The sequence below is a fragment of the Chiloscyllium plagiosum genome, chromosome 33 (assembly GCF_004010195.1).
Source record: "Chiloscyllium plagiosum isolate BGI_BamShark_2017 chromosome 33, ASM401019v2, whole genome shotgun sequence".
Lineage (NCBI taxonomy): Eukaryota > Metazoa > Chordata > Chondrichthyes > Orectolobiformes > Hemiscylliidae > Chiloscyllium > Chiloscyllium plagiosum.
In genome coordinates, this window is record NC_057742.1 from 13,127,253 (window position 1) to 13,138,298 (window position 11,046).

The 11,046-nt window shown below is 41.7% G+C and overlaps 1 long non-coding RNA gene across 1 annotated transcript; it reads left to right on the plus strand.

Moving 5' to 3' along the window:
- The first annotated feature begins 141 nt into the window (after window positions 1-141).
- Window positions 142-9,372, plus strand: LOC122539847. The gene is made up of 3 exons (XR_006309200.1): window positions 142-228; window positions 6,837-6,859; window positions 9,133-9,372. It is a non-coding gene; the product is annotated as an uncharacterized LOC122539847 (long non-coding RNA).
- The last annotated feature ends 1,674 nt before the right edge of the window (window positions 9,373-11,046 follow it).

Here is an 11,046-nt window from a genome sequence, read left to right on the forward strand (position 1 = left end):
GACGAATAAAATTTATCAAACACATCTCACACACAAATACAGTGTGAAGCTCTTCGGAGGAAATCTGTATTAAAGGTAATGACGTTTCCATATAAACCCAGGCGAGGCATCATGGGAGTTGTAGTTTCTGGAGCGGCGTTGGCATTGTAGCGCATGCGCACTATCATTTGGAGCAGAGGCGTTTGAAGCTTGAACGAGAGCGCGGGGTTGTGCATGATGAGGGCGAAGGTAGGTAGATAGGTGGGTGAGTGTTGATCAGTCACAATCAATCAAAAATCATAATTCGCAAGCAAATAAAAGTGAGATTAAGTGTTTAGTGTGGAAGGTGTTGGTTCCCCTTCTTCCCTCATGGTGTTTGTGTTGGAGACCGCGGCCATGTCGTTATGGGGACGGGTAGGCAATAGGCGCCTCTGCCCTCACTTTTTATACTCTGTAACGGAAAATGAAACAAATCGTTATATTATGGGGGGAGAGCGATCTGAGAATGTAACTAAATCATTGTATATCATGGGTGGGACGAAGGAGCGATATTTAAAGGATTAATGCCACCAAACAGGACAGCGATTCCTTCCTAATATCTCGTGAATTTAAAGGATGAATCGGACTTGGATTTCTCCAAACATTTCCCTCATTGAGTCTTCTGAGAGATCATTGTTAACATGATAATCATCATAATAATCAACTGCCTTTTCCCCATGATTCCCTGAGATGTGCAGGTCAGGTGAATTGGCCATTCTAAGTTGCCCATAGTGTTAGGTGCATTAGTCAAAGGGAAATGGCTCTGGGTGGGTTACTCTTCGGGGGATCAGTGTGGGCCGAAGGGCCTGTTTCCACACTGTAGGGAATCTAATCAAATCCTAACAGATTAGAAATCTGTCTCAGCCTTGAATATCTGTAATGACCTTCTGTAGTAAAGAATTCTACCGATTCGCTGTCCTTTGAGAGAAAGAAATCCAATCAATCTCTGCCTGACTCTGACATTACAGTATATGATTATGGCCCCAGATTTTCACACAAGGTGAAACAACCATTCCATAGCTACCACGTCTGAGCGTCAGTAAGACCGACGTTTTGGGCTGGAATTCTTCAGGAATGAGGCTGGGAGCCTCGAGATAAATGGGAGGGGTGTGGGGGTGGGGATGGGGAGAAGGTACTAAGAGTGCAATAGGTGGATGGAGGTGGGGTTAAAGGTGATAGGTCGGAGAGGTGGGTGGAGTTGGTAAGTGGGACGGAAGATTGACAGGTGGGACAGGTCATGAGGTGGTGCTGAGCTGGAAGGTTGGAACTGGGGTAAGGGGAAATAAGGAAACTGGTGAAGTCCACATTGATGCCCTGGGGTTGAAGTATTCCGAGGCAGAAGATGAGGTGTTCTTCCTCCAGGCATTGAATGGTGAGGCAGTGGCGATGGAGGAGGCCCAGCACCTGCATGTCCTTGGCAGAGTGGGAAGGGGAGTTGACATGTTCGGCCATGGGGCGGTGGGGTTGATTGATGCAGGTGTCCTGGAAATGTTCTCTTAAAGCACTTCGTGAGAAGGCGTCCAGTCTCCCCAATGTAGAGGAGACTGCGTCGGGAGCAACGAATACAATTAATGGCGTGTGGAAGTGCAGCTGAAACTTTGATGGATGTGGAAGGCTCGACTGGGGACTTGGATGGAGGTGAAGGGGGAGGTGTGGGCACAGGTTTTGTGATTCCTGCGGTGGTAAGGGAAGGTGCCAGGAGGGGAGGATGGCTTGCTAGGGGGTGTGGACCTGACCAGGTAGTTGCGGAGGGAACGGTCTTTATGGATAGGAATGGGAAGGGAAATATATCCGTCGTGGTGGGGTCCACTTGTGGGTGGCAGAAAGACGACAGTTGATGCAATTTATGTGGAAGTCGGTGGGATGAGGACCGGGGCGTTGGGGGGACGGATCCTGGGCCTCCTCCATCATCACTCCCCCACCACCCAATGCCTGGAGGAAGAACGCCTTACCTTCCGCCTTGGGAACCTTCAACCCCAGGGCATTAATGTGGACTTCACCAGTTTCCTTATTTACCCTTACCCCAGTTCCAACCTTCCAGCTCAGCACCTTCCTCATGACCTGACCCACCTGTCAATCTTCCTTCCCACCTATCTGTTCCACCCTCCTCTCCGTCCTATCACCTTTACCCCCACTTCCATCCACATATTGCACTCTTAACTACCTTCTCCCCAGCCCCACCCCCCTTCCATTAATCTCTCCACTCCTGAGGCTCCCAGCCTCATTCCTGATGAAGGGCTCCAGCCTGAAACGTCAATTCTCCTGCTCCTCAGATGCTGCCTGACCTACTGTGTTTTTCCAGTAATGCATTGTCGACTCTCATCTCCAGCATCTGCAGACCTTAGCTTCTCCCTGTGCTTCAGTAAGGTTTAACAAATGTATTTGGGTGGTCATTCTCCTTTTACCCCTTTGTGTTCACAGGTGGATAATGCTTGTGGTGGTTTTACGGATTTTTTTATTGCTTGGTTCCCCATCCTGATCAACACAAATGCACTAAATCTGAGCCTTAAAAGAAAATGCACTGCTATCATTAAAGCTGAAAGTCAGTATATAGAATGTTACTTATGGTGTGAGGTTTTTTTTTTAACTAATGAAGGGGTTTAATGATGCGATTCGGTATGTTTAAGCTTAGGGCTAATAGAAATGCTTTCTGATTATAAAGGGTTTTGAGATTGAGATCTCAACTTAAATGCAAAAGATTTAGAATAGAGAGCAAGAGCTATTCTTTTGTCACAATACTGAGACAGAATCAAAGTTAGGAATTAAAGGAGAGAACATGCTAAAATTTGAAATTAGGTGAATGATGAAGGAGGAGAGATGGGAGAGGAGCAAGAAGGTTTCACACCACTGATTGCGTAAAGGATAGCCAAAGCAAGTTGTTAATATAAGGATTTGGAGGTGCCGATGTTGGACTGGGATGTAAAATGATAAAAATCACACAACACCAGGTTATAGTCCAACAAGTTTGTTTGGACGCAGTAGCTTTGGAGCTCTGCTCCTTAATCAGGTGGTTCCGAAAGATAGTGCTTCCAAATAAAGCTGTTGGACTGTAATCTGGTGTTGTCATTTTTTAACTTAATATAAGGAAGATGTGATTGCAAATTAAATTGGCTTGAATTTTATTGAGAGTAATGTTTAAATCAAGATTTTCAACTGGTGTGCTATGACAGGTGACTAGTGTACCATGAATTTTTTTGAAAGCTATGCTGCTTTAGGTAAGTATCAGGAATTCACCTATGCTTCTGATCTCCTCTGGAACCTCAAAATCTGTTGCTTAAAGCAATCTCTGTTGACACTCGGCATCCCTATCAACTGTGCTGCTTGTCCATAGACTTATGTGCCCTGCAGAGTATCGTAGATCAGAGAGACATAGGGGATCAGGTCATAGTTCATTGAAAGTTGCATCATAGGTAGACAGAGTGGTAAAAAAAGCTGTTTGGCACGCTTGCCTTCATAACTCAACCTTTCATGATAGGAGTTAGAACACCACATTGTGGTTGTACAGGATGTTGGTGAGGCCAGTTTTAGAGTATGTGCACATTTGTAGTCATCCGGTTATAGGAAGGATATTAAGTTGGAGAGAGTTCAGAAAAGATTGACTAGGATGTTACTGGAACTGGATGATTTGAGTTATAAGGGTAGGCTAGGACTTCTTTCACTGGGGCGTAGGAAACTGAGGGGTGACCTTATAGAGGTTTATAAAATCTTGAAGGGCATAATAAGGTGAAAGCAAAGGTCTTTTCTCCGGTTGAGGGATGGGTCAAAACTAGAGGGCATAATTTTTAAAATGAGAGGACGTTTTCACACAGGGTGGTGCATATATGGGATGGACTGTCAGAAGAAAAGTAGATGCAGTTATAGTTACAATATTTAAGACATTTGGTACATAAATAGGAAAGTTTTGGTGGGATATGGGCAAAATGCAAGCAAATGGGATTAGTTTAGTTTGGGAAACTTGGTCAGCATGGACAAGTTGGACCAAAAAATCTATTTCTGTGCTGTATGATTCTGTTAGAACAGATTTTCAAGTGAATATTTTTGGATTTCTTTTTTAAGCTATGCCACTGGTCTGAGTCTTAGATTGTAATAAGAAATGGCTATGTTTCTTGCCAAAAAAAAGTGGTTTCTCTGTTAATTCAGTCATGAACCATCTGAACCTAAAGAAACAAAGGCAAGAACTGTTTTGGCCTCTGGATTTTCATGGACAGGAGGCATCAGTTGCCCATTAGCTGAATTTCTCATCTGCAGAGGGAATTTGGAAAACACTGATGGTACTAAATAAGTTAAGATGCCATTTGCAGACGAAACATCCCAACTCTAGTGAACAAACATATTCAATACTTCAAAACGTGAGAGAATAAAACACCAAGCAGACCAACCCAACATTTGGAGTGTGTGCAGGTATTGGATAAAGCTCAAGAAGCTAGGTACTTGATGGCTGAACCTTTAGCAAAAGTAAAACCCGTAACATTGCCAAAAGTATAACTGTGATTGCATGTGAAAACAAATCATAGGTATGATGTTAGGAGCTGATGGTGCAAAAAAAACAATAAAATTCCATTCTCTGATAACAGTTAAAACAATGAATTGATGATATCTTAGCCAGTATTCAGGTGCTGCAAGAGAGGTTAACTACTAGTGGCATACTACTAGTCACATGAACATTAGGGTGGAGCTCTTGTCATTGAAGCAAGGTCTGCGGGTGACCCTCTCCTCAGTTTCCCACCTTTGTGGATGCAGTTTACTGTATTTTGTAGTTTGTTCTAATGCATTGTTCATGAATAGTTAGAAATAGTTGAATTGAGCAGATCTTCAAAATGCATCTGTATGCACAGACAAAAAATTTTTCGCTGGTGGATTTGAAACAATAGTGCTTTCGATCCTCCTGTAAGCTTGCCAATATATACTATAATGCAAAACTCTCCATGAAGGAGAGAATGTCCATATTACAGAGGAGGTAGTGCTGGATATCTTGAAATGCATAAAAGTGGATGAATCCCCAGGACCTGATCAGGTGTATCCGAGAACTCTGTGGGAAGCTAGGGAAGTAATTGCTGGGCCTCTTACTGGGATATTTATATCATCGATAGTCACAGGTGAGGTGCCGGAAGACTGGAGGTTAGCCAACATGGTGCCACTGTTTAAGAAAGGTGGTAAGGACAAGCCAGGAAACTATAGTCCAGTGAGCTTGACATTGTTGGTCGGCAAATTGTTGGAGGAAATCCTGAGGGACAAGATGTACATGTATTTGGAAAGGCAAGGACTGATTAGGAATAGTCAACATGGTTTTGTGCATGGGAATCATGTCTCACAAACTTGATTGAATCTTTTGAAGACGTAACAAAGAGGATTGATGAGGGCAGAGCAGTAGGTATGATCTTTATGGACTTCAGTAAGGTGTTCGACAAGGTTCCCTGTGGGAGACTCGTTAGCAAGGTTAGATCTCATCGAATACAGGGAGAACTAGCCATCTGGTTACAGAACTGCCTCAAAGGTAGAAGACAGAGGGTGGTGTAGAAGGTTGTTTTTCAGACTGGAGGCCTGTGACCAGTGGAGTGCCAAAGGATCGGTGCTGGGCCCACTACTTGTTGTCATTTACATAAATGATTTGGATGTGAGCATAAGAGGTAGAGTCAGTAAGTTTGCAGATGACACGAAAATTGGAGGTGTGGTGGACAGCAAAGAGGGTTACGTCAGACTACAATGGGATCTTTATCAGATGGGCTGAGGAGTGGCAGATGGAGTTTAATTCAGAAAATTGCGAGGTGCTGCATTTGGGAAAGGAAATTTTAGCAGGTCTTATACACTTAATGGTAAGGTCCTTGGGAGTGTTGCCGAACAAAGAGACCTTGGAGTGCAGGTTCATAGCTCCTTGAAAGTGGAGTCGCAGTTAGATAGGATATTGAAGAAGGCGTTTGGTATGCTTTTCTTTCTTGGTCAAAGTATTGAGTACAGGTGTTGGGAGGTCATGTTGTGGCTGTTCAGGACATTAGTTAGGCCACTCTTGGAATATTGCTTGCAATTCTGGTCTCCTTCCTATCGGAAAGATGCTGTGAAACTTGAAAGGGTTCAGAAAAGATTTACAAGGATGTTGCCAAGGTTGGAGGATTTGAGCCATAAGGAGAGGCTGAACAGGCTGGAGCTGTTTTCCCTGGAGCGTCGGAGGCTGAGGGGTGACCTTAGAGGTTTATAAAATTATGAGGAGCATTGATAGGATAAACAGACAAAGTCTCTTCCCTGGGGTGGGGGAGTCCAGAACTAGACGGCCTAGGTTTAGGGTGAGAGGGGAAAGATATAAAAGAGACCTAAGGGACAACTTTTTCACTCAGAAGGTGGTGCATGTATGGAATGAGCTGCCAGAGGGTGTGGTGGAGGCTGGTACAATTGCAACATTTAAAAGGCATCTGGATGGATATATGAATAGGAAGGTTTCGGAGGGTTATGGGCTGGGTGCTGGCAGGTGGGACTGGATTGGGTTGGGATATCTGGTCGGCATGGACAAATTGGACCGAAGGGTCTGTTTCCATGCTGTACATCACTATGACTCTATAAGGCTGTAACCATAGTAAGTGCAAGAAAATAGACTTCCTCATCAATCTATTCAGATATTAAAATTTGGGTCAGCTGTGGAAGTGTTCTCATTTGTAATGTGCCTTTATGCTGAAAATGTTGTGAATCACTGATGAATATTACTGAATTGTAGTAATTTGTATACTTGAGTTTTTAGCAAACAAATAAAACATGCAAGATCAAATGCATGTTCTAGAAAAGAAAGAGAAAAATATTCTAACCTATTTTTCTTTTTTTAAAATTTCCAGTGGAGGAAAAAAAGGATGCGCAGGTTGGTGTACCGTTTTTTATATTTTCCAGCTGTTTATTAAAATTAATACATCACATTTCAATTAGCAAATTGTGGATTGGCTGCCTACTTTGTTTCAATCCCAAACCCATTCCTGACTAGTTACTGTCTTGAGTATTGCTGACAAGTACATGTTTTGGTCTCTTGACTTGCCTCCAAGTCATCAATTCTGAGACTTGTAGCAGATCAAGATACCACCAAAGTTCCCACTTAGCATATTTGCTCCCGAACTTCAAATCAAAATAAAGAATCATGCCCTTAGTTTCAGTTCAGCTGTTTTATACTGTTGCATTTCTCAGTGTTCATTTTTAATAACTGCCTACAATGCATATGTGTGAATAAATTACACTGTTCAAACACTGGTGTTTCTTTCCTCAGTTTGAACAAAACTTTGGAGCATTTTGAGTATGACTTGGAATATAAATATTTGCTGCTTTTATACTTTCAGATTGTGACATAAAATGGCCACTACATAGTTAAGACAAATAATCCAAATATTTATTCTTTGCACTGTAGAATATTAACTATTAGCATTATTCCACAATGGTCAAACTTGGAATAAAAACAACAATTTATGTTAAAGGTGCTTATAAATACAATGTCTCAAGTTTTTTTCTCCTGGAGCATTATCAAACAAAATTTGGCAAGAGCAGAAATGCTAACTTAGTTGTGAGGAAACAAAAGCTGAAAAAAAACCCATGTCTTTTATAAAAAACAGCTTTTGGGAAGAAAATCTGAATCATAATGCCTTCGCAACTGAAGGCAAGAACCTTCAGAGATAATGGGGGATTTTGAAAACATAGATGAGAAATTTGACTCCCAGTTAAGCAATGACTCCATTTCAGTGGATCAGCAAGCATAGTGGTGTTGGACAGAATGCAGGTGTAGATTGGGACACAGGCAGCAGAGTTTTGAATGATTAAGCTTGAGGTGGGTGGAATGTAAAAGACCAGCTAGGAGTATGTTGCACTAATTACGTATGAGGCTAACAGAGGCTTTGGTGAAGATTTCAGCAGCAGATAATTTAAGGTAGAAATTGGGTTATATTATGGATATGGAAATGGACAATGGTTAGTATGATAAGGAAACATGGTCAGATGTCATCTAAGGATCAATATGATCAGTTTACAAATGGTCTGTTCCTGCCTTGGACAGTTACCAAGATGAGGGATAGATTTGTGGTGAATAGAGTTGTGGTGGGACCAAAATTGCTGTTATTGCTGTTTGGTTTCCCAAATGCTGCTGCTTCATTCAGTAATTTTCAGAAAACAGCACGTAGAATATAAACACAATTATGGGGAAAGGCACTTGAGAATTCTGCCTTTTGCTTTTAAGAAACTTTGTTCTCACAGGATTAGATTAGATTATAGATTCCCTACAGTATGAAAACTGGCCTTTGGCCCAACAAGTCCATACCAACCTTCCGAAGAGTAACCCACCCACACCCATTCCCCTACCCTGTATTTACCCCAGATTAATGCACCTAGCACTATGGGCAATTTAGCACGGCCCATTCATCTAACCTGCACCCGGAGGAAACCCATACAAACAGGGGGAAAATGTGCAAACTCCACACAGACAGTTACCCGAGGCAGGAATTGAACCCGGGTCCCTGGCACTGTGAGGCAGCAGTGCTAACCACTGAGCCTGGTGAGTCAAATGGCACATTAAATTTTCACATGGTTGGCATCTGTTCCACAGTGCTGTCCAATGATCAAGTATGGAAGTGTGAATCAAACCAAGCTTCATAGAGTCCCATACTTAGGACTGGAAAACATCAAAGGCAAAAGCTATTACAATTACACCTGCAGACTTTATGGATATGGTAAATACAAGTAAAGTTAATAATTTTGGAAGAACTGTAGACTATCCAAAACAAACTATGTTCCATTGTATTTGGTGAGAATCTGAGAATTTGGACCCAAAACTTTTATATAGTATAATGAAACTTCCAAAAAGCTTTTAAAACTCAAGTAGTGACACATAAGAGGACATTATATCAGATGACCAAAGATTGGTCCTGAGTTTCTCCAGCACTTTGTTTATATTTCAGATTTCCAGCATCCACAATATTTTGCTCTTGACTTTCTTAGCAGAATGTAATGCAAAAGAGGTGCAGGGAAGTAATTGCTCCAATCTTTTCAGTGCTGTTATATTAAGTGTCTAGCTAATCTTTTTTTTATTGTAGCTGTATTAAGTTATGCAGTGCTTAGTTTATACTCACTTTAAGCTTATTAGTCTCTATTCTTGTGTAGATTGAAGCGCAAACGTAGGAAGATGAGGGCAAGGTCCAAGTGAGGCCTGCAAATGGAGTGGCAACACCGTGGTGACTGGCAGCTGTATTAAGCTTCACCTTCATTGTTAAATGGAAGACTGCAGTTTTCATGTTTCAAGAATTTCCAATTTGTTTTATCTGTTACTGAACTTTGTTATGGAATGCATTTTATTGCAGTTTTTGATGTTTTAAAATAAAATTGTTTTGAATACACTTTAAACGAGTGCAAGACAGAGTAAATGCCTTATGTCATTTATATTTCCTTATTTATTGATTTTTACATTGTATTCTCGATACAAATTGATGAAGCTCTTGTTTCTCACAATGTGGAATGTTTGCTGAGCTTGAATTCTTTAATTACTTAATTATTGGCCCCAAACTATATATTTGAAAGCACATTGCACAACCTGTCGATTCCTGTCTACCTAGTGTTAAACATTCTTATGAATAAAAATGATTAAATATGATTTCTTGACCTCGAGTCATACAGCATGGAAACAGACCCTTTGATCCAACTAGTGCATACCAACCATGTTTCCAAACCAAACTCTCCCACTTGCCTGCATTTGGCACATATTCCTCCAGATACTCATCCAAATATCTTTTAAATATTGTCACTACACCTACATCCACCACTTTCTCCAGTAGTTCATCCCACTACTGTCTGTGGGGAAATGTTGCCCCTCATGTCCTTTTTAAAACTTTCTCCTCTAACCTTAAAATTATGCCGCCTAGTTTTGAACTCTCCCACCCAAGGGAAAAGACCCTTGTACAGACAGGAGATTCTGCGGCCATGACTGTGAATCCTAGATAGTATATTGTCTTCCTGATGCCAGGGTCAAGGGCGTCTCAAAATGGTTGAAGCATGACTGATCGCTACTTGACACTGTCCCATGAAAAGGAGCCCACCCCTCTTTTTCAATGTCAGGCCTCCAGCCATATGCTAATTCTTCTGATCTGTTTATCAATTTTCAAATGACTTGGGTAGTAATCTTTGGATTTTCACTCTCAGTCTCTAACTAGTTATTGCAGCTCCTGTAAGACAGATTGTATTCTGAAGCTTCCAACACAGAAGTTGAGTAATTTTAAGTGACTTTTTAAAAAATAAAGTGTTGCAGCTACTTTTCAGTACATAAGCCCCTTACAGTTGGTTTTGCACAGTGTTGAATACTCCTTGGCTGGAGCTCCTGCTCTGTTTTAGTTACATTGTTGTTCTGAGATCATTAACCATGAAACTTGGGATGTCTCACCTCCCTGTTCAAATTCTCTCCACCTGCCTTGGGATATATTACCTTAGCATTGTTGGGCAATGAAACCTTCAGATCTCTTGTGGCTGCAAAGAAAGCTATGTTTGTTTCCTGAAGTATAGAATCTTCCACTACACTCCCGATTTTCCCCTTGCTCAACCTTTAGACAATCTTTTGAACCTCATTGCCTTGATCTACATTGTAGCTGTCATGTTTTTGGATCAGAGTAGTGCTGGAAAAGCACAACAGGTCAGGCAGCATCTGAGGAGCAGGAAAATCGACGTTTCGGGCAAAAGCCCTTCATCAGGGCTGTTATGCCTACAGTCTTTTTGCCTCGATTTTGCATATAGAGAACATGTTGCTTGTGTTGCACAGCATCAGAGTCTTGGACACACTTCTTGACTTCTCCTGTCCCCGATGCCTTACTTCCTGACAGTCACATCAGCCCCATACTGATTACTTTCTCAGAGTGCTGATTTTTCTCATGGGTGGTCTCTTTTGTCCTGTTGTCGTCATCTTGCTAATTGCATGTTGCAGTGATAATGGAATTGTTGACCAATGATAGAATTCAGTCGGTATCAATTACTGATGAAGGACTTATGCCCAAAATGGATTCCTGATGAAGGGTTTATGCCCGAAATGTCCTG